Source organism: Phyllobates terribilis, unplaced genomic scaffold (genome assembly GCF_046119375.1).
Source record: "Phyllobates terribilis strain yellow unplaced genomic scaffold, ASM4611937v1 Scaffold_1__5_contigs__length_1240528914, whole genome shotgun sequence".
In the NCBI taxonomy this organism is placed as follows: Eukaryota; Metazoa; Chordata; class Amphibia; order Anura; family Dendrobatidae; genus Phyllobates; species Phyllobates terribilis.
Window position 1 is genome coordinate 311,726,252 of NW_027362761.1, and position 25,057 is coordinate 311,751,308.

At 47.0% G+C, this 25,057-nt stretch overlaps 1 long non-coding RNA gene across 1 annotated transcript in view; it reads right to left on the minus strand.

Annotated features, from left to right (window-relative positions):
* LOC141259167 (uncharacterized) overlaps positions 1-24,936 on the minus strand; it is a 304,265-nt gene extending 279,329 nt beyond the window's left edge. The window contains exon 1 of the long non-coding RNA XR_012318377.1: positions 24,786-24,936. This is a non-coding gene — a long non-coding RNA (uncharacterized lncRNA). The remainder of the gene's footprint in view (positions 1-24,785) is intronic.
* Positions 24,937-25,057: the final 121 nt, after the last annotated feature.

Sequence of the window (25,057 nt, forward strand, 5' to 3'; positions counted from 1 at the left end):
CTCCTATATACACTATGAGTCTCTACATAGCCTCCTATATACAGTATGTGCCCCCACATAGCCTCTATATAAAGTATGAGGTCTCACATAGCCTCATACATACAGTATGAACCCCCACATAGCCTCCTATATACAGTATGAACCCCCACATAGTTTCCTATATACAGTATGTGTCCCCACATAGCCTCTATATACAGTATGAGGTCTCACATAGCCTCATCCATACAGTATGAACCCGCACATAGCCTCCTATATAGAGTATGAGCCCCAAATATCCTCTTATATACAGCATATGCCCCACATGGCCTCTTATATACAGTGTGAGACCCATATAACCTCCAATATACAGTATGAGCCCCCACATAGCTTCTTATATACAGCATGAGACCCCCAAATAACCTCATATATACAGTATGAGCCCCCCACATAGCCTACTATATAAAGTATGAGCCCCCCATATAACCTCCAATATACAGTATGAGCCCTCACATAGTCTCCATGTTTACAGTGTCAGCCCCCACTTAGCCTTCTATATACAGTATGAGCCCCACATAGCCTCATTATGTACAGTATGATCCTTCACATCAGCCCTACATAGCCTTCATGTTTACAGTGTGAGCCCCACATAATTTCTGATATTTAGTATGAGCCCAATATAGTCTCCATATATACAGAGTGAGCCCCACAAAGCCTCTTATATACATACAAATATGGCATGATGCGGTTTGTGGGCCACTGTTTCAGCCTTTCGGTCCATGGACAGGACTGCAACAGCCAGAGGCTGATTGGCTGTTCAATTCTGAACTGCCAATCACAGCGTTTTCAATAAATTTGCCTGTAACACTGATGTCCAACCTATGATTGGTCCAGTGACAGCACGATCATAGGCTGGAACCTAGCAACCACAGAATGAGCAGGCCTAGCTGTGATTGGTGCAATCAGACGATAACGTCGATTGCACCAATCAGATTGCACATGCACATGTGAGAGGGAGATGTGTGAACATTGCTGCAGTATCAGTTTCCGGCCACAAGAGGTCTCTGTTGCCTCTAAAAAAAGGGACTCTATGGTGAACTTGCTGGTGTGTGAGTTAGCAAAAAAACAAGGAGTAGTGTGGAGAGGAAGGAGATTGGGGTGAGCTGCATCATAAGAGCCGGTGTGTGAAGCGTGCTGGGAGTGTAACAGGATTTTAAGTGAAGGTGAAGCCTTGCCTGTGACTCTGGCCATAGAGAGACAATCACCTTGGGGGGACGACTACGGTTGGATGCAGAATTGGATTCCCCCCAAGGCATCTGAGTGACGAGAAGGGCCCTTTGCTAGTCTGACAGACTGAAAACTGCGCTCCTGTGACGAGGTCAGGACCCTCTCCTCAGTCTCCCAGCTAAGTGCCCGATCAGACAGCTTCTTCAGAGAACAGTTAACGGCCGGTGGATGCATGCACAAAATAGCAGGAAGAGTTTGGCGCCAAACACAGGTTCTCAATTAAAGACATTGCTTGTAGGCAGGCTTGAGTGAACCTTAGCTAGGCACTCCCCTCAGTGGTGAGATTGTGTATAGTTAGGATAACAGTATTGTAAAGTAGAAAATTGTTAAGTTTGTTAACTGTTGTGCTGCACCACTGCACGGACCGTCTTATGCACCCATCTGATTACATCATTGCCATGCTTAACACGCGGTTACCGCACTAGGCGGAACCACTGGGTAGGCAAATTATAGTTCTTCTGTTAGTGCATCCTGGTCCTGTTGGTTGTGCAGTGCAGGGGTCCTGGCTGTCTTGAGCTAGGTGTGTGTGAAGTTTATTTGTGTTCCTTTCTTGCGTTGCCGGGGCAACCTAGTTCCTGTTCTTAGTAAAAAGGTGTTACCCAAACAAATTGTCTGCTAGTATCCTTTGTCCTCGGCCTGCTGTATTCTGAGAGAGACCTCCTCGGTACACGGTCTACACACAGACGGGATGGGATCTTACTATGACCGCCCTGCACTTCCTCATTCTAGCTTCGGACGCAGAGCAGTCAAAGCGGTGTTCTGTCGCGTTGTGCTGGACTTTGCAGTGCCACAGACTTTTTGAAGCCTGTGCCATCACGGCAGGTGTTGCTGCTGCTCTTCCAAAAAGAAGATGTTCCTAATCCTTCCCTGATCTGTTCCTGATCCCTGATCTTTCCTAATCAACCACAATCCACCACTCCCCTTTTTCCCCTCTTTTCCCTCTTTTTCTCCCTCTCCTTAACCCCCTCCACACAACCTCTTTTGCTGCAAAAGTCCTGATCAGTATTTGATTGCTCAATTTTTTGCAGTTTTTTTGTTTGTGCATCCTGCAGCCGCTTAGTGCTGATCAGTGACACAAATCACTGATTGGTACCCGTGCTCACTGTTTTCCAAGACTTCTTTTGTCACTGCGAAGCTGCGAAGCTTCTGATCAGACGCACATCACTGATCGGCACCCGTGCTCGCTTTTGGCAAGGACTTTTTTTCCTGTCTATTTTATTTATCCTCTTCTTGCACCACATCTGTGAGTGCGTCCTACAGCCTTCGAACCCTGGTCAGTGACGCACATCACTGATCGGCCTCCGGGTGTTTTTTTTTTTAGTTTGGGTGAACAAAGAATCAAAAAAATTATTTAGATTAGTTGATAGGATTAGATTAGGGACACTAAAAATATACTGTAGTAATCGGCGTTTACTAAGAATTTTCTTTTCTGAATTTAGTCACGGTTAGTGTCAGATAGACTGGAAAAAAGAATCACATCCCTGCTTGCGTCCTACAGCAGTCGAGCACTGATCACTGACGCACATAACTGATCAGTGTGCAGTTGTTGCTTTTTTTATGTGAAAAAAAGAATTTAAAAAAATGAGATTAGTTGATAGGACTAGATTAGAGACAGTAAAAATATACTGTAGTAATCGGCAACTATTACAGTATTTTTTCCTGAATATAGTCAGGGTTGGTGTCAGATAGTTGCGGGCGCTTTGTATTTTTTTTTTATTGACATCTGCTTAGTAAGTTTGTTTTTTTATTTTACCATATTTTTATATTCTTTTTATTTTATTTTTACCCTTTTCTTTCTATATTATTGTCTTTTTTTCTCTTCTATATAAAAAAAAAGTTTACACCAAACATTCACACACACACCTGAATAAAACTTGGTACACCTACAAACATCGCATACTTGCAAAAATGTCCCGCTCGCTGCAATCACAGTATTCAGCTAAGGAGGCATATGCCTTCCTTGCCTCTAACACTGATAGTGAGGGAGAGGATGCCACCTTCCTTTATTTTTCATCCTCCTCCTCCTACTCTTCCTTAAATAATACTGAATCACAACGCAGACGCACCAGGACAGAAAATGAACCAGCGCCTAAAGTTACTGACCCTGTATGGACTTCATTCACCCCTAAAGATTATATGAGCCACTGATTGCTGATTTTGTGGCACAATCAGGAATCAAATTTGACACCACCAGCCTTAACACAAATAGACTTTTTCATAGTCTTTTTCTCTAAGGCTGTGTGCCCACGATGCGTTTTTTAAGCGTTTCCGCAGCGGCAAAAATGATGCAGAAACGCTTAAAAAATGAACGGTAGAAGGCCTGCCATGTTCCCCAATAATAATCCGCATGTGCTGTGCACATGCTGCGGAAATTTCCGTTGCGGGTTATCATTGCAGAAAAAAACGCAGCACTACCAATTATTTTGCGGATGCACTGCATTTTCGCCACCATTGACTTGCATTGAAATGCTTGGATTCCGCATCACTGCATGTGTACATGCAGAATCCAAGCGTTTCAATGTGCGGATGGTACCCGGGTGTGGAGGAGAGGAGACTCTCCTCCGGACCCGGGTACCACAGAACCTGTAAAAAAAAGAATAAAACAAAAAAATAAATATTATATTTACTTTCAGATGGCCCACGGTCTCCTTGTCTTCACTTGCCGGCAGCTCGCATTTCTGCATCGTGGGCACATAGCCTAAGGATTTTTTAACCCTCATTGTGGCTAAGAAAAATGTATGCGCCCAGCAATTTTTGGCACAAAATCACCCTTCATCATTTTCTAACTGATCCCCTGTAGACGCAGTAGAAATTATGACGTTTTGGGGCCTTGTCCTTTGCATGGGGTTAGTGAAGAAGCCAGAACTTCAGCAATATTGGGGCATTGATGTTTTATACAACACTTCAGTGTTCCAGTGTTCCGCATGGCTATGACCCTTAACGATTTGAGGCAATCCACAAATTTTGCATTACAGTGATAATGCACAATGTCCTCCCTCAGATGACCCCAACTTTGACCGATTTTCAAAGTTCGACTGGTCGTTGATCTGCAACAAGTACTAAGGAAAGATAGGGGAAAAGCTGTCCCTACAGTAAGACTAAGCTGAATCCCTACGATGTAGCGGGCTGCCTGTTCCTAGCAAACAGACCCGCCTTTGTCCTCAGCTAGTCTGAATGAATACCTATAGCATAAGGGGAGGGGTCCCTAAAAGAACTAAGGACTGGGACAAAAATGGGACACCTCCTAAACAGAGAAGTTGTTGCAGAACACAAAAAGACAAACTGACAAAAAGGTATTAGAGGTCCCAGAAGGACCAAGCGAACTGACAGAGAAAGGCACCGAAGCACCTGGCTAAAGAAACAAACACTGAAGTCCAGCACAGCCAAAAGGGCGGAGCTGGAATATAAAGGCAGATGGTCACGTGATCGCAAAACACAAGATGGAAAAAAACAAACAGGAGGGTTCTAACAATCACTTTAGCAACAAGTTTGTAGAGGTATACGTTCCCTAAAGGGACATCTGCATGGATGAGTCTCTTATACATTTTAAGGGGAGGCTCAAATTCCGACAATACCTGCCCAGTAAGAGGGCCAGGTATGGAATTAAATTCTACAAGCTGCTCGGAGAGTACCTCAGGGTACACCCACAGGTTCAGAGTTCATGAAGTGAAGGACACCCAGATTGAACCCCCAGAACGTACCCCTGTCCTGGGAGTGAGTGAGAAAATTGTGTGGCATTTGGTGCACCCAATGCTGGATCAAGGTTATCACCTCTACGTAGATAACTTTTGTACCAGCATACAACTCTTCAAGTCTCTCTCTTGGCGAGCTACCTCAGTATAAATCAGAGAGGACTCCCTAACACACTCACTGGGCAGCTGCTCAGTAAGGGTAAGAGCAAAGACCAATGGAGTGAAAACATGCTGGTGGTGAAGTAGAAGAACAAGAGAGATGTCCTTTTCTTGACCACCATACATGGTGATGGCAGCACCCCCACCACTGTACGAGATACCTCAACACAGGTCACCAAGCTAGACTGTGTACTGGGGTACAACAAGAATTTGGGGGGAGTTGATCTCTCTGATCAAGTCCTCCAGCCGTACAATACCATAAGAAAAGACAAGATGTGATATAAGAAGCTGACCATGCACATCGTACTGATGGGAATGTACAACGCTTTGGTACTATCATGATATGCAGCCCAGAACTGTATGTACTTTCAGATCCAGGAGGCAGTGATCAAGACCCTAATCATTGGAAGTCAGGAAAGAGCAGGCCCCTGTACTTCCGGAACTGAAGGTGTTCATATCATACCAGGCTAACATTTCCCTGGTGAGGTCCCTCAAACCACAAAGAAAAGAAGGTCACAAAAGAGGTGCAGTGTGTGTTACAGAAGAGGGATACACAAGGACATACACTACTTATTAATGTGACCGCTGCCCTGACAAACCTGGCCTGTGTATAAAATAATGCTTCAAACTGTAGCACACATTCATGGACCACTAAATTAATTTCTGACTTATGCAACTCATGTATGCCAAACTGACATACACTACACAACTCACGTATGCCAACCTGAAGCACTCTACACAATTGATGAATGCCAACCTGATACACTCTACACTACTCACATATGCCAACCTGATGTACACTACACAACTCACATACATGAACAAACAGTGGCCCACCTTATGAGACTGAACAGGCCATGGTACCTGGTCGTGGCTGCCAGACTATGGACCGATTGTTGCCTACTCATATAATAAACATATTGAAAAAGGAGAAAACATGAGTATAGCGGCATAAAAAATATTATTTTATTAGATAAAGATTACATAACAACGTATGCAATAATCACATTTAGAGGATGAGAGATATAAAGTGCAAGGTGCCAGACAAGCGAGGGTCATCAATGGTGGATCATAACAAGTATACATATATAAATATTGCTCTATACAGGAGTTAGTGGTGAGTGTGGGGATTTTATACTATGGAAATCACCATTTCAAATTATGCTGCACAGTGCTAATGGAAACCTGTTGAGCCAGGATATGATGATAACACGCGTTGTCATCTTCACCACGACTGTTAGGTGGTCACAGTGGCTTGAGGACTTTACTGCTTTAACTTTTGGGTGAGTGTTGCCTGCGATATTATCAGGCCAGGGGGGGGTCTGTCATATGGGAAGTGGGATTACCTACATACCCTGGCTCAACAGGTTTCCATTAGCACTGTGTGTAAAATAAACGTCAACTTTACTTTACTTTTGTGTCTATTTTAAACAGCAGCTCTAGATCTACAACTCTAATTTTTTTCCTATGTCCTCCATTTTCTACTGAATGATATTACAGTGATTCACCTGATCACTGATAGAAAGTCAGCAGCAGCTGACAACCAGAAGTAAAATAAATGTCAGTTGTTTGAATTTTACTTCTGCGCCTACCAGTAGCATAGTTACCAGGGGGCACAGGGGGTGCTCTGAGGGGGTCCACCCAAAGCTACGCTAGTGTAACTGTGCAAGCACGCCATACAGTTACACTCTGGGGCAGAGCAGGGAAACTCGATGTCTCTTCACTGCCATGCAGCCGCTATGGGGCCCTTGAGCAGGAGGATGGAGGGGCCCTCGGTGCCAGTGTCAGGCCCCCTGCCAGACACCACAAGCTCCCTCTCCCTTCAGTCCCCCTCTGCGTCTGATGTCGGCATGATGACGTCATCACTTGGCGCCCGCTGTCCTGAGATGTGCTGGCGCTCGGAGCAGCACAGGGAATAAGGAGAATAAGTGAGTATTGTGGGGTTTTTTTGTTTGTTTTTTTATGGGGAATTTAGAGGCCTATGGGGCGCATTATACTATATAGAGTCTGCCTATGGGGGTGCATTATACTATAGAGTCTGCCTATGGGGGTGCATTATACTATATAGAGTCTGCCTATGGGGGTGCATTATACTATATAGAGCCTACCTATGGCAGTGCATTATACTATAGTCTGCCTATGGAGGTGCATTATACTATATAGTGTCTGCCTATGGGAGTGCATTATACTATATAGAGTCTACCTATGGGAGTGCATTATACAATATGGAGGCCTATGGGGGCTGCATTATATACTATAGAGGCTTATGGGGGTGTAATCCTCCACTCAACCTGGGGACAGAAGTTTTATGCCGGTGTTTTCAGCTTAAGTGTGGAAGGACAGGCCACAAAGAAGTGACCCCTTTGGCCACAAAAGAAACAAACCTCCATTCTACGGTGAACCACAAGAGGCTAAGACTGAACAGAGACCCTCCCCAACTGCATGTGTTCATCAGGACACACGGGAGAGCTTTCACCCCTAGGGAGTACTACTGGTGAAAAGACCATCATAGGTCTATCCCTGAGGCATCTGTCAATCTGTATAGCTAAGGCCATAGCGGCCTCTAAGGACACAGAAGTCTCAAATAAGAGAAAAGCGTCTTTAGCCTCTCTGAGGGACCCTGACAAAAATGAACAAAGTTTGCAGGCTTCCCTGAACACCACAAATTTATCCTGTCCCCCAGGAAACTGGTCAGGGAGGGCCACCTTTGGTTCAGGCTGGGTCTGGCTGACTGCCGAGTCCATCAGACCCGAAGTCTGCTGTTGTCACACAACTAAAGACCGCAGGTCTCTCACTTCCAAAGACAGAGTCTGCATCTGTTTAGCAAGTGTTGCAAAAGGATCCATGTTAGTATCTTGCGAAATAAGGTGAGCCAGCTATAATATCACACCAGGACATAGTGATGCCCGATGTGTGATGTAAAGGGAGAGATGGGGAAACAGGTAAAAGGGAGCCCTGACAATAGGAAGAGGGATAAGAAGTTGACCCCTAAACACTCACACTGCTAAACCCTGCGCTCCCTATCGCCTTAGATGGATCCTTCCCACCACACCGTCACGTGCCTAAGCCTTGGATGACCGCTGGCCTAGCCCTGGATAGTGTGAAGAACAGCAAGACTCTAGCCTTACTACTACAATAGGACAACACAGGGAATGAGACAGACAGGGGAAAACACACAAACAAATGGAACTCCACAGGTATCCAAAGGAACACAACAGCTTTTACAGGAACACCTTGATCAGAGAAGTAAGGCACAGGATGGAAAACATATAGCTGGCATGGAAGGGTTTAAATAATGAAAGGGGAGTAGTTCCAATATGCTGCAGCTGACACATGAGCCAATGGAAAACTTAGCAGAGTTTAAACAAGGAATTCTTAACCCTATCCATACCACAAGAGACCATAAACCTGTTTAACTCATGAATGACAACGCAGATACCAAAGAGAACCTGTGATCAGCTAACTGCTGTGATCTTATAATCCCAGATGCACCTCAGGTCCCAGCAGGGTGTCGCACATTCATAACAGCCTTTAGGTGCCCTGATTTCTTGCAGACAAAATACTCACGTGTTTTCTTTATTTTCTGATAGATCTTGGATTTTTAAAGTGGATTTCCCACTGCTGCTTATGCTTTCTGTCTTTTCTTATACTCATCTACAAGCTTTCCTCTGACATACTCCAATAATCTGGGCGAGAATCTAGTGCAGTTACAAGTGTGTCATAGCTTTCTGGTAGACCACTTAGTAGTGCAGCAACATGGAAATTCTTTTAGATATTCCCCTATGCCCCGCAGGCGCTCCACAAATTCTAGAGTATTTCATATGTAATCCTGCATATCTTTGCTTTTATTTAGCTTAGACTGATGCAGCTTTCTCATTAAATAGAGGTTATTTCTGAGATTTATCCTTTCATTCACTTTATGCAGCTATTCCCACATCTCTTTTACAGTTTCACATTTACATACATGCACAACCTGATCTTCATCTATACTGAGAGTGATAGTGCTTTGTGTTTTTTGATACTTCTCTACCCAGTCTTCTGGTACTGGGTCAGGTCCAGACTCCTGTGAGTATTTCCACATTCCCTCTCTTTTCAGCAGCATCTTTACCTTGAATTTCCAGGATTGATAGTTATGGTTAGTCAGATTCTGCACTGTGAACTTCACAGAATTGCTGGTAGCCATCTTTGCTTTTCCTTAGTACACTGTAGTTTTCTTTCCTTTGGGCTATTCTCTGGCTCTTTGGGTTTCTGGACTCATAACCTGTTGGCAGTGCATTAATCTCTGTACTGTCCAGCCGTTCAACAGTGAATACACACTGCTCAAAGAAATAAAGGGAACACTCAAATAACACATCCTAGATCTGAATCAATGAAATATTCTCATTGAATACTTTGTTTTGTACAAAGTTGAATGTGCTGACAACAAAATCACACAAAAATCATCAATGGAAATCAAATTTATTAACCAATGGAGGCCTGGATTTGGAGTCACCCCCAAAATTAAAGTGGAAAAACACACTACAGGCTGATCCAAGTTTGATGTAATATCCTTAAAACAAGTCAAAATGAGGCTCAGTATTGTGTGTGGCCTCCACGTGCCTGTATGACCTCCCTACAACGCCTGGGCATGCTCCTGATGAGGTTGCGGATGGTCTCCTGTGGGATCTCCTCCCAGACCTCGACTAAAGCATCTGCCAACTCCTGGACAGTCTGTGGGGCAACGTGACGTTGGTGGATGGAGCGAGACATGATGTCCCAGATGTGCTCAATCGGATTCAGGTTTGGGGAACGGGTGGGCCAGTCCATAGCTTCACTGCCTTCATCTTGCAGGAACTGCTGACACACTCCAGCCACATGAGGTCTGGCATTGTTCTGCATTAGGAGGAACCCAGGGCCAACTGCACCAGCATGTGGTCTCACAAGGGGTCTGAGGATCTCATCTCGGTACCTAATGGCAGTCAGGCTACCTCTGGCGAGCACATGGAGGGCTGTGCAGCCCTCCAAAGAAATGCCACCCCACACCATTACTGACCCACTGTCAAACCGGTCATGCTGAATGATGTTGCAGGCAGCAGATCACTCTCCACGGGTTCTCCAGACTCTGTCACATCTGTCACATGTGCTCAGTGTGAACCTGCTTTCATCTGTGAAGAGCACAGGGTGCTAGTGGCGACTTTGCCAATCCTGGTGTTCTGTGGCAAATGCCAAGCATCCTGCACGGTGTTGGGCTGTGAGCACAACCCCCATCTGTGCACGTCGGGCCCTCATACCACCCTCATGGAGTCAGTTTCTAACCGTTTGTGCAGACACATGCACATTTGTGGCCTGCTGGAGGTCATTTTGCAGGGCTCTGGCAGTGCTCCTCCTTGCACAAAGGCGGAGGTAGCAGTCCTGCTGCTGGGTTGTTGCCCTCCTATGGCCCCCTCCACGTCTCCTGGTGTACTGGCCTGTCTCCTGGTAGCGCCTCCAGCCTCTGGACACTACGCTGACAGACACAGCAAACCTTGCCACAGCTCGCATTGATGTGCCATCCTGGATGAGCTGCACTATCTGAGCAACTTCTGTGGGCTGTAGAGTCCGTCTCATGCTACCACGAGTGTGAAAGCACAACAAACATTCAAAAGTGGCCAAAACATCAGCCAGAAAGCATTGGTACTGAGATGTGGTCTGTGGTCCCCACCTGCAGAACCACTCCTTTATTGAGTGTGTCTTGATAATTGCCAATAATTTCCATCTATTGTCTATTCCATTTGCACAACATCATGTAAAATTGATTGTCAATCAGTGTTGCTTCCTTAGTGGACAGTTTGATTTCACAGACGTTTGATTTACTTGGAGTTATGTGCTGTTGTTTAAGAGTTCCCTTTATTTTTTTGAGCAGTGTATATTTATTCAGGAACAAAGATAACACAGCTTACTATTGGTATTTCTTATAGGAACTTAGCATCTTGTCTGTCAGCTTGCAAAGTGAAAGTAAAAGTGTACTCCAGCTACACACACAGAGTGAACAGGAACTTCCTGGTTGTGTTTTTTTAACAATGTATTATTGAGTAGTGTTGAGCGATTTTTTGGCGTGAACAAGCCGGAACCCCGAACACAAACCCCAATTTGAAATGCCGAACAAATTCGCTCAACACTATTATTGAGCAATATAACACTATTGCTGGAGCAATAACCTCATTAAACAGTAGTAAATAGTAACTGATACAATATATTTAATAATAAGCATTATTTCAACACAGTGGTCTGCCATTTGGAAGAACTTAAACATGGTTCTTTTGTCGTCAAACGTTGTGACATCTACTTTTCAGTGGATGGGAATAGTTTACATACTTAACAAAAATAGAAATTATAGCATTGCTTTGACAAGTAAAAACATATGAATCTAGATTTACATATGCAATTGTTGATGGTTTCTGAGAGAAACAGATAAGTGGAACCAAAACAGAAGGGAAGTAGAAATTCTTTGCTTAACATTTTGCTTAGTTTTAGATCCTTTACTAGCATTGAAAACATTTTTTTAAAAAATGAGCGCATAAGTACGGGTAGCCCAGTCAATGTGTAGAGCTGCGATCTCAGGGATCAGTTACACAGGTTTCTCTTTGTGTGTAGGTGTTGTTAGTACATTCAGATGGTCTCAATTCAGGTCCAATGCATTAAGATGTTGCAGGAATTCCCAGTGTATTACGATCAGAAGGAAGAAAGCAGTCCATTTTACAAAGAGAAAACATTCTTTACTGATAAAACTAGTATAACATATACAAGAGATAACAGGTACAAAACCTAGTGTTCACGTCTTCATCTGTTTTACAGAGAGGCACAGATATTTAGATTACACATGACAGCATGTCGCCTGAAAATGACATTTCAGAAATATGCCTTGCATGACTTGAACACTCCATTCCTTTTGTCTGTCCTTTACTGACCACAGCCCCATGCAGTGGTACCCTTGCCCCAGCCTTGCAAGTTCAGTAATTATTCACTAAGACTCCTAGGTCTGGTCAAGGTCAAGTTGCCTCTTCAGCCCACTCTTTTACTAGCTGAACTAGCTGCCTTGGCCCCAAAACCCGCCGTTTTCTGGCGTAAGGCCGTACTCACTACAGCTGATTCTATTTTGGGTTCTTTTCTACTTCACCACATCGGGATTCTCTGGCCGTATTACTTTGCCACTAGATCCAGTGACAGAATCTTGCTCTCTCTTCTCAGCTTCTTCCTGTCACACACTCATCACTGTGCAGCCTAACATGTCACACTCCATGTCACTGACTTCAGTTCACTAATAACTGCTGATTCACTAACTAGGAAGTAACTGTCACGGCATTGTTGTATGATATCCCAGGGTTAGGGGCTTTTCCCCTCTCCCTAATGCTAGGGGCACCCTAGTTATCCCTGTTCCCCGGATTACTTCTGATGGTGAAGATGCCAGGGCGACATGCCTTGTTGAGCTCTTAAATCAGCCCTTATCTACCCCTCCTCCAGCCAGGGAAGTCAGGAGTTGTACCGTATAGGAATACACAAACCACAAGGGAAGAATACCGTATAGGAATACACAAGAGAAGACATACAGGGTTAAATGAATATACCAATCATACAAATATGCACTCACAAACAATTGAGTGGAAAACCGGGAAGTAAAGGAAGGAAAAAAATAAATAGGAGAGGATGAGGATATGCACACAGACAAATCACCAAGCAACAGTCTTTAGGACAACATTCCAAACTTCTCCTCAAACAACCAACACCTTCAACTCCAGAACCAGGCAGTATGAAACTAACACTGGCAATCCCTGATTGCCAGAGGCGAGCATCTATAGCAGAGGGGAGTGGCCAACACTGAACAGCTGAGACCATCAAAGCAGGAACGCTCCAGAAGCTCTCAATGGAACAGATTAACCCTTGCACCGCTAACACAAACCTGCACTGTTTAATATGATTGTGAAGTGCTTCTAATCAGTACAGGAGTACGTGAAATCAGACGCTGCAGTCTTCTGGCCCCTCTATGTCCTAAACCCATGACAGTAACTCTCTCTTTATTCCCAAATACTCATCCCATCCGCAGGGGTGGCTCACTTTTAACTCTTCTGCGTCCTGCTCAAAAACTGTTACTTTCACTTTCCAAACACAAGTGCATCGTGGGCCATTAATACACAATAAACAATTACATGAAACATCACATATAGAAAATGCAGCAATGTAACACATTTCAGTCATCATAATATCTTCAGGTGGTGTTTCTTTTTCTGCAATGCTCTTACACATGAAAAAACTGCATGTGTGATTTCAGCCTCAGGAACCACGTTTGCTACAATAGACATTGCATACTTTAGGAACGAAATACAAGTTGAAAATGCAGCTGTTATATACTGTAACTTCTAAAACAGTACATTCACTGAGGTTTAGAGAAATTATTTGCATATCCAGAAGTCATTCTCTTTTATTAAATTACGCTCGATGTGTTTCACCTACAGATCTGTATAATGTACTGTATTTGCCTATTCGTTATCACTTTAGAATCCTACACAATTAAGGAATAATGAGTCAAACATAGTAATTTTAATGGGAAACAAATTAAGTGGAGAATAGATTAAATATTTGTTCTAATAAATAACAATTATTTATGATAGAGACTGATAAAGTATAGAAGGTCATGATACAGAGATCGGTAGGATAAATAATTACATTGAGAATGTCAAATAAAATATCAATTTGGACTTTTGTTAAAAATATATTATAAGATATCAGTAATTTGAACTATGTATATTTATTTGTTTTTTCTTCCATCTAGGTGGTTTAGCACAATATATACTAACACAGGAAACTATGATCAATGCATCCCTGAATCAAAGGGTCACTCTGTCCTGCCATTTAAACACAGGCACTGTATCAGATACAAACTACCCATACTGGATTCAGCAAAAATCTGGTGAGGTTACTGATGTCCTGATATACTAATGCTCATCTCTCTGGAATCCCTGTCAGGTTTTCTGACTTAAAAATTTGGCAATTTTGCCTATCTGGCAAGATACAAAATATTGTGCAGGTCAAATTACTCCATTCACCTAGTCAAATAATTACGTTTTTTGAGTTTTTTGTTAGGCTGTGTTTTTGACCTTAGACCTTCTGACTTCCCCTCCTCACGTTGTGTCTGTAAGTAGTGATTAGCATCACATTACAGCTGGCCATACATCTTTTTAGCCAGTATGGATCCTGTTCACACACTGTGTGACCAGGTGGCGAAACTGATGCAGATGATTCAGGATCTGGCTAAGGCATGCTAAAGTCCTGAATCGTCACAATATCAGTTGCAGTGTCAGATAATTAGTTTAAAGAAAACTTCGTATCACCTTGCGTGATCATCCTGGGGTTACAGCTACGCAGAAAACTATTACTAGACTTTTTTGGTGGCCATATATTAATAATGATATTAGAAATTTTGTATCCACTTGTGAAGTATGCGCACATGTTAAAGTCTGTCAGAGGGGTGAAGCAAAAGGCATAGTCCAGTAATTATCTGGGGTCAGAGCTCCAAGAAGGTAACGGATCAAGACAAAGAGGCTAGGCAAACGAATGGTCATAGGCAAATCCAAGGTTGGTCAACAAAGATCAAAATACAAGAGGTCAAAGTACAGAGCAAATACACCAAACTGAGCAAAGCTACAACTGTTAGATATATGAGGCAGACAGCCAGCTAAATAGCCTAAGAATCATTCCGAACAGGAGACACCTGTAGGAGACCCAGCATGCCCCAGCCCTGATTAGGCAACTGGACTGTCATTGACCACACTAACAGCTGAGCACACCCAAGCTTCAGATTGGAAGGTTGAGTTGTCTATCATAATACTGACAGCTCAACATGCCCCTGCCCCAGATTAGATGGCTGAGCTGTCACTCACCATACAGAAAGGAGGAATTGTGGAAAAAAACTGCATATGCTACATGTACAGTACAGACCAAAAGTTTGGACACACCTTCTCATTTAAAGATTTTTCTGTATTTTCATTACTTTGAAAATTGTACATTCACACTGAAGGCATCAAAACTATGAATTACCACATGTGGAATTATATACTTAACAAAAAAGTGTGAAACAACTGAAAATATGTCTTATATTCTAGGTTCTTCAAAGTAGCCACCTTTTTCTTTGATGACTGTGACGCGCCCCTGGGCCTGCTTAGTGTAGCGTTGCGCACGCGGGGACTACCCGGAGCCGGGCCTGTTGGGGGTAGTAGTTTCGTGGCGGTGACCCGGTCCGTGCCCAGGGAGTCAAACTGTGTGGCAGTATATTAGCAGTAGATGTAGGACGACTACGCCACCCGTTGAATGCAGCTATGGAGCTGCCGCTGCAGGGCAGACCGCTGAGGCCGGTGGTAGGATAGTGCAGCGTAGATGGTATAACCCCCAACGGGAGGGGTATGGCCTCAGGGCAGCTGACGTGGATGGTGGGGGTAGCAGGAACCACTCAGAGACGATGCGGTGTAGTTCAGGGTCTTTACTGGTGATAAAGATAGACCCTCCCGGAGTACTGGCTAGCGATCGGGGCCTGGTCAGTCTTTGAGCAGATGGGATCTCCCCTGGCCAGGCGGAGTTGTAGGCCTCCCCAACTAATTGTACTCTTCTGGCTACCTTGCTAGAGGCGGGTAAAAGTAGCCCACATCCCTGAGTGTACCGTGTGGTGCTCACCCGTATGGCCGGTGACTCGGGGCCTTCTAGTAGCTTCCGCTCCACGACGGCGGTGCTGGTCCCACGCGTGTGACCGTGCCTTCGGGTTTCTTGGCCAGAGGACCTGAAATCCCCTGCCGGGCGGTTTCTGCTGCTGGGTCTGGGTTAATCCCCACAGCTTCGGACTCCGGGTCCGGTGGTAACTCTTCAATCAGGGCGAGCTCTTCAGCTGCCAGCCCCTGATTCCTTTTTGCACTGCTCCCACAGAGCTCCTGATCTTTCTTTCCTATGCTGCTCCTCTTCTTCTCTCTACTCTTCTCCCTAACCCTGCCTCAGCCCCAGCTTTATATAGGGGAAGTTCTTCCCCTCCCAGGACTGGGCAGGAGGTGTGGCATGCATAGGATTCCTGACCAAGAGACCTCCCACCTGCTCTCAGACATAACATTGCTATCACTGTGGAGACCAGACCCCTGGGGTGCCACATTCCCCCCTAGTGAAATTTAGTACTCCGGGACTAAACATATTTTTGTAAAACATAACAAGTAAAAACAGAAACAGTACAATAAAGAAAAACACATTAGGATGGTCACGGAACGTCCGCAACCGGGTGCAGTCTTTGAAGAAAACAAAGGTGTCCATTTCACCAAGAAACAGGGAGCCGTAACCAGGTAGGGGTCTGTCCTACCCCGAGTCCTTAACAGTCTTTAGTCCATTCCTGGTTACGCTCCAACATATGTACAAAGGATTCCGGATAATCCATAAACGACACCTATAAACTAACTAGAAATACACAATTATTTACAGGTAACAGAAAACAGGTAAATACAAATAAACAGTCTAAACACTTAGATCCTCCAACGTACGGGCAACTGGCCTCTAGTGACCCTAGTGGACCTACGGAGCTGGCTGACTGGTCCTGAGCTACAGGGTATAGGAGCTGTCAAGGGTAAACTGGGCAGCCGTCTACGGACTCTTTGGCTCACTAGGGGTATGGCAGGCTCACTATAAGCAGAGGGTTGATTCTCCTGGTCTGCTTGTGTGGGGTCTTCTGCCTCCTGGACCGGCTGTTCTTCCAGTTCTACCTGCGTCTCCGTAGGCACTTGGGATGCTGGTTGGAGGAACGTGAGGACGGGTACCACAACAGCACCATTGACTTGAGTCCAAGACCGAGGGAAGTCTCCGAGCACAGTACTAACCATATCTTCCCTTTCCTCTACGGGTCGAGGGTCCTCTTGTTCCTCTTCAGGGTTCCGTAGCTGTTCGGGACACTTCTTCAGGTGATCCCGGGATACAATGGCTGTGGTTTCCCCTCCGTCTTTACTGATTGTACAGATCTTTGGGTTGTCGTGGCTTGAGGGCAGTACGGTGTACGGGTCCTTCTCCCACTGGTCGTCCAACTTGTGGAGCCGTCTTTTCCTCTTCAAGACCTGCTCTCCGGGCACCAGGGGAACAGCGGGAGCATACTGGTTGTAAGTTTTCTCCTGTCTTTCCCTAGCTTGACAGAGACTTCGCTCCACGCTCTCCTGTACTTTCCGGTACTGCTGCTGCCTCTCTGTGTCCCAGTCTGCTTCTGGTGAAGTGTCCTCGGGTGTCAGGACTCCCATCTCCAGATCAACAGGAAGCTTACCAGGTCTCGCCCTCATTAGGTAAGCCGGGGTACAGTTGGTGGAACCTACAGGGATGTGGTTGTATAGGTCCACCAGGTCGGGCAGCTTTTCAGGCCACAGACTATGTTCTTCCAGGGGCAATGTTTTCAGAAGATCTATCACCACCTGGTTCATTTTCTCACAAAGTCCATTAGTTTGCGGGTGATAGGGTGTTGTTCTTATCTTCCGGCATCCATACAGGGTGCAGAACTCCTGGAAGACCTCCGCTTCAAAGGCAGGCCCCTGGTCCGTCAGCACCTGCTCCGGGTATCCATGCGGACGGCAGAAGTGCTGCTGGAAGGCTCTAGCTGCCGTGTGAGCCGTTAAGTCCTTGACGGGGACGACAACCAAGAACCGGGAGTAGTGATCCACGATGGTTAACGCGTAGACGTAGCCACTTCTGCTTGGGGTCAGCTTTACATGATCCAAGGCTACCAGTTCCAACGGCTGTCTGGTGATGATGGACCGCAGGGGAGTCTTCTGGCTGGCACGGTCCTTCCTTCTTAAGTTGCATGGGCCACAGTCTCTGCACCACCTCTCGATGGTTCCTCTCATGCCTACCCAATGGAACCGCCCGCGCAGCAGAAACTCCAGCTTCTTCCATCCGAAATGCCCAGCTCCGTCGTGGTATGCCTCCATCACCATAGCTGCGTCTCTTCTTGGCACCACTACTTGCCAGATTAGTTCATGCGTCCGGGAGTTAACCATTCTGCGGCACAACTTTCCCTTATAAAGGAACAGTCGACTCTTCTCAGCCCACAGTTGCTTGGCTTCCTCCGGAGCGTCTGGGTCAAGGCGTGCATCTGGCCGAGTCAGCATCTCCTTTACCAGACGGACGGCAGGGTCACTGTCTTGCGTCTCCACCCAGTTGTAATGAGGTAAGGGGTTGAACGTAGCGGTTTGCTTACTTCTTACACGGTGGGAATACTGGATAGTCCCATGACGGTGGAACGCGGGGAGCTCAACTTCTTCCAGTTCCTCTGAATCTTCCCCTACGTCCGGTAGGTTTGGCATCCTGGACAGGGCGTCTGCGTTGGTATTGGAGCGTTCTGCCCGGTATTTGATTGTAAACTCATAGTTGGACAAGCGGGCCATCCATCTCTGCTCTAGGGCACCGAGTCTTGCAGTGTCCAGGTGTGTCAACGGGTTGTTATCCGTGTACACGGTGAACCGGGAAGAAGCGAGGTAGTGCTTAAAGCGTTCGGTGACTGCCCACACCACTGCCAGGAACTCTAGCTTAAATGAGCTGTAATTTTCAGGGTTTCTTTCGGTGGGTCGCAGTTTTCGGCTGGCGTAAGCAATTACCCGTTCCTTCCCCTGCTGGATCTGGGACAGTACGGCTCCTAGCCCGATGTTACTGGCGTCGGTGTAGAGGATAAAGGGCTGGCTATAATCAGGGTACGCCAGGATTTCATCCCCCGTGAGGGCCATCTTCAGCTGGCGGAAGGACTCTTCTTCCAGCTTCTCCCATCTGAAGGGTGGCTTCTGGTTCTTGGCCTTCCTGGACTGGCCTATCAGGAGGTCCTGCATAGGAGCTGCCTTTTTGGTGAAACCGGGAATGAACCTTCGGTAGTAGCCTACCAACCCGAGGAACTGCCTCACTTCCTTTACGCTGGAGGGGCTTGGCCATTCCTTAATTGCGGTGATCTTATCAGGGTCGGGAGCCACTCCGTCAGCACTCACCACGTGTCCCAGGTACTGCACCTTTGGCTTCAGGAGGTGACACTTGGAGGGTTTCACCTTTAGGCCGTAACTTGCCAGAGCTTCGAACACTTCCGCCAGGTGTTTCAGGTGGTCCTCGTAGGTCTTGGAGTAGACGATGACATCGTCCAGGTATAACAGGACCGTCTCAAAGTTCCGGTGTCCCAGACAGCACTCCATCAGTCGCTGGAAGGTTCCTGGTGCGTTGCAGAGTCCAAACGGCATGCAGGTAAACTCGCTAAGTCCCATCGGGGTGGTGAATGCGGTCTTCTCCCGATCCGCCTCTGCTACAGGAACCTGCCAGTACCCGCTAGTGAGATCCAAGGTGGAGAAGAAGTTAGCAGATTTTAAAGCAGCCAAAGACTCCTCTATTCTTGGTAAGGGGTACGCATCTTTGTGTGTGATACGGTTAATTTTCCGGTAATCTACACACATTCTCATGGTGTTGTCTTTCTTTCTGACCAAGACTAGTGGAGCTGCCCAGGGGCTACAGCTATCCCTGATTACCCCAGCCTCCTTCATGTCTCTAAGCATCCCCTTGGCGTGTTGGTAGTGTGCAGGGCGTACGGGTCGATACCTCTCTTTTATGGGAGGATGGTCTCCCGTGGGGATGTGGTGTTCTACCCCCTTTACTCGCCCGAAGTCTAACGGGTGTTTACTAAACACTCTCTCGTACTCTTGAACCACCCGGTAGACTCCCTGTTTCTGGTGGGAGGGAGTGGAGTCAGTACCCAAATGTAGTTGCTGACACCAATCCTCCATTATTTTCGTAGAGCCGTTACCTTCCTCCGGGTGAGATGGAGGCAAGGGTTCCACAGACTGTATAGAATTTTGGTTGATAGTATATAATTTGGCTAGCGTAGCATACCGGGGCAGGTATACTTCCCTTTTCCCGATATTTATTATACGAACGGGTACCCTCCCATGGCGTACATCAACTACCCCCCGGGCTGTCAAAATGGTGGGCCTACTGTCTGAGTAGACTGGCTCTACCATGGCCTGGTAATCTCTACCTCTCAGACCAATAGCTGCCCGGCACCAAATCATCATTTCACTTTTCGGGGGTATGGCAATAGGGAAAGGGTCACACATTCTTACGCTACCAATCTCACCGCCGGAGAGTTCCACTTGTTGCCGTCGCATCAGTGCCCGGATCTCTTTCTGGAGCACTCGCTGCTGGCCGGAGCTGGCGTTCTTGGCAACCTGCTGTAAAATGAAAATCACCTCTGCAAGACAATTTTCAATCACATTAGTTCCTAGAGTTATCTTTGGGTGACTCTCGCGCTTGTCAATGTCTACAATGATCAGTCCCTGTGCTGCCAGTTCGACTCTACCGATTTTAATGGTCATCTCTTTAAATCCGATCTGCGGCACGGGTTGACCATTGCTGGCAATGATACTCAAGTCGTCGTCAGGGTAGCGGGTTATATCCGAGTCATTCCAGTACTGCTTGAAGAGCACGTACGGGATGGTGGTGACCTGTGACCCGGTGTCCAGTAGGGCACTCATAGGAATGCCATCCAGTACCACAGGCAAGACTGGACGTCCTCCCACATATTTGTCGCGCCAGCTCGATGGGCCTGGTGATCTTTTTCCTGGGGGTTGGCCCTCTACCCCAGGTTGTGCCAGTTTAAAGGACAGTACCTTGCCATATGTCCGGGTTGATTGCAGCGGCGGCAGATGGGTTGTCCGTCCTCATTGTATCGGTCGCTGGGTCTTCCTCTGGCCGGTGGGGTCCTCCTTGGTCGACGCCACGGGATGTCCTCCGGTCCGGATGCCAGCTGGATCTTCCCTGGAGTGGAAACCTGTAAAGACTGCACAGTTCGGGTTAGCGCAGCAACGCTTTTAGCTAGCTCTTGGACCTGATGGTGCAGGTCTGGAGCCGGGTCATTGTTCAAAGCCTGCGCATCAGCCCCCACAGGCCCTGCCGACAAGGGCGCCGCCTCCTGGTGGTAAGTGATAGCTGGGCGCCTGTGGGTCACAACGCCACCCGGTGCCGGTTCTCGGAGCACCCGGATGGCTCTGTCCTTGAACTGTGCAAAGTCCAGATGAGGATCCTGTAAGGCCATTGCCCGCAACTGGGTTCGGTGGGCATTGCAATATAGTCCCTCTATAAATTGTTCGGTCAACAGCCTGTCCTCGTTTCCCATGCTGTCAGGGTCGGTCTGCTTAATGGCTCTCAGGGCCTCTTGTAGGTTTAGTGCATAGTCCCTTATACTCTCATGTGCTCGCTGCTTGCACCCATAGAATTTGAGCTTAATCTCGGCTGAGGTGCGGGTATCAAAGGTGTCCCTCAGCCGGGTTAGTATCCCCGCGACAGTCCTCCTCCCAGGTGGCCAGGACTTTACCTCCCTTTGGGCTGCCCCGGTTAGTTGGGCCACCAGGATGCTCACTTTTTGCTCTTCTGTGAGGGGGTACACCTGGAAGAGGCTATCCAGCTTTTCTCTAAAGTCATTCAGGGTATGTGACTCCCCTGAGTATTGGGGTAGCCAGGCTGCTCCCGGGATATAGGGCATGGTAAAAGGCATGATTGCAGCAGCGCTGGCGCTGGCGGGGGTTGAGGCAGTGAAGCTCTCCTCCATATCCGACATCTTCCTCCCCCCTAGTGGACCGTGGCCTACCTTGCGATGATCCTCTTCCGTAGGCCGCGGCTCCGCAGTGGATCGTCAGGGTTGAGGACCTTCCGTCGCGCTCCTGTGACGTCAGCGTCTGCTGGGCTCCTTCCAGGACCTTACGCGACGTCTGGACGTGAGGCGGGGCTTCAATTCTCGCGCGCTTTCGGAGTTCACGCCCCTCTTCTTCCTGCGCGGCGTCTTCAAGATGGCGTCCAACGGCGGGAAAACTCCACGGAAGGCGGGAAGAAGGCTGAAAATGGCGCCGGATGGCGGGAAAACTTCACGGATGGCGGGAAGAAGGCTGAAGATGGCGCCGGATGGCGGGAATCTTCGCGGATGGCGGGAAGAAGGCTGAAGATGATGCCGGATGGCGGGAATCTTCACCACAGGTTAGTTTAAAAGTCTCTTTTTCAGGCACGCAGTACCCGGCGGTTGCGGGCACGAAATCCTGCCGACTACGCCAAAAGCTGACGCGCCCCTGGGCCTGCTTAGTGTAGCGTTGCGCACGCGGGGACTACCCGGAGCCGGGCCTGTTGGGGGTAGTAGTTTCGTGGCGGTGACCCGGTCCGTGCCCAGGGAGTCAAACTGTGTGGCAGTATATTAGCAGTAGATGTAGGACGACTACGCCACCCGTTGAATGCAGCTATGGAGCTGCCGCTGCAGGGCAGACCGCTGAGGCCGGTGGTAGGATAGTGCAGCGTAGATGGTATAACCCCCAACGGGAGGGGTATGGCCTCAGGGCAGCCGACGTGGATGGTGGGGGTAGCAGGAACCACTCAGAGACGATGCGGTGTAGTTCAGGGTCTTTACTGGTGATAAAGATAGACCCTCCCGGAGTACTGGCTAGCGATCGGGGCCTGGTCAGCCTTTGAGCAGATGGGATCTCCCCTGGCCAGGCAGAGTTGTAGGCCTCCCCAACTAATTGTACTCTTCTGGCTACCTTGCTAGAGGCGGGTAAAAGTAGCCCACGTCCCTGAGTGTACCGTGTGGTGCTCACCCGTATGGCCGGTGACTCGGGGCCTTCTAGTGGCTTCCGCTCCACGATGGCGGTGCTGGTCCCACGCGTGTGACCGTGCCTTCGGGTTTCTTGGCCAGAGGACCTGAAATCCCCTACCGGGCGGTTTCTGCTGCTGGGTCTGGGTTAATCCCCACAGCTTCGGACTCCGGGTCCGGTGGTAACTCTTCAATCAGGGCGAGCTCTTCAGCTGCCAGCCCCTGATTCCTTTTTGCACTGCTCCCACAGAGCTCCTGATCTTTCTTTCCTATGCTGCTCCTCTTCTTCTCTCTACTCTTCTCCCTAACCCTGCCTCAGCCCCAGCTTTATATAGGGGAAGTTCTTCCCCTCCCAGGACTGGGCAGGAGGTGTGGCATGCATAGGATTCCTGACCAAGAGACCTCCCACCTGCTCTCAGACATAACATTGCTATTACTGTGGAGACCAGACCCCTGGGGTGCCACAACTGCTTTGCACACTCTTTGCATTCTCTTGATGAGCTTCAAGAGGTAGTCATCGGAAATGGTTTTCCCTTCACGGGTGTGCCCTGTCAGGTTTAATAAGTGGGATTTCTTGCCTTATAAATGTGGTTGGGACCATCAGTTGTGTTGTGCAGAAGTCTGGTGGATACACAGCTGATAGTCCGCCTGAAAAGACTGTTAGCTGCTTTTTTCTTGCCATAATACAAATTCTAAGTAAAGAAAAACGAGAGGCCATCATTACTTTAAGAAATGAAGGTCAGTCAATGCGAAAAATTGGAAAAACTTTGAAAGTGTCCCCAAGTGCAGTTGCAAAAACCATAAATCGCTACAAAGAAACTGGCTCACATGAGAACCGCCCCAGGAAAGGAAGACCAAGAGTCACCTCTGCTTCTGAGGATAAGATTATCCGAGTCACCAGCCTCAGAAATCACAGGTTAAGCGCAGCTCAGATTAGAGACCAGGTCAATGCCACACAGAGTTCTAGCAGCAGACACATCTCTACAACAACTGTTAAGAGGAGACTTTGTGCAGCAGGCCTTCATGGTAAAATAGCTTCTAGGAAACCACTGCTAAGGACAGGCAACAAGCAGAAGAGACTTGTTTGGGCTAAAGAACACAAGGAATGGACATTAGACCAGTGGAAATCTGTGCTTTGGTCTGATGAGTCCAAATTTGAGATCTTTGGTTTCAACCACCATGTCTTTGTGCGACGCAGAAAAGGTGAACGGATGGACTCTACATTCCTGGTTTCCACCGTGAAGCATGGAGGAGGAGGTGTGATGGTGTGGGGGTGCTTTGCTGGTGACACTGTTGGGGATTTATTCAAAATTGAAGGCATACTGAACCAGCATGGCTACCACAGCATCTTGCAACCGCATGCTATTCCATCCGGTTTGCATTTAGTTGAACCATCATTTATTTTTCAACAGGACAATGACCCCAAACACACCTCCAGGCTGTGTAAGGGCTATTTGACCAAGAGGGAGAGTGATGGATTGCTACGCCAAATGACCTGGCCTCCACAGTCACCAGACCTGAACCCAATTGAGATGGTTTGGGGTGAGCTGGACCTCAGAGTGAAGGCAAAAGGGCCAACAAGTGCTAAGCATCTCTGGGAACTCCTTCAAGATTGTTGGAAGACCATTTCCGGTGACTACCTCTTGAAGCTCATCAAGAGAATGCCAAGAGTGTGCAAAGCAGTCATCAAAGCAAAAGGTGGCTACTTTGAAGAACCTAGATTATAAGACATATTTTCAGTTGTTTCACATTTTTTTGTTAACTATATAATTCCACATGTGTTAATTCATAGTTTTGCTGCCTTCAGTGTGAATGTCCAATTTTCATAGTCATGAAAATACAGAAAAATCTTTAAATGAGAAGGTGTGTCCAAACTTTTGGTCTGTACTGTAGATATTGGGGTAAAGTTTGATGCAGATTTTATCCAACATTAGAGAATCTCTCAAAATTCAGTTTGGGCAAATTGGATCAAATTAATCCAATGCAAATTGAAATGGCCAAGAAGGGGTTAAAAAAATGTATATTCACATTTCCTCGGCTCTCTCCATACCTCTTACCTTTGCATTTGAAAATGATTGAAGAAAATTGAAGATAAAACTTATTTTGTACATTTTACTTTCCTTTCGGTCCCACTGGGCCCCATGGCTCGTGGGGCGCAATGCGCACGTCATTGATGAGTGTCACGTCCCTCGTGGGTCCTACTGAACAGAAGACCTGGCCATAAGTGAAAGATAAACAAAATAAAATAGAAAATAGAACACAAAAGACAGAAGAGCTCATTGGAGAACCAGAAAATGGGAGGGCCAAGGAAAGAAAAGTATAAGATTTT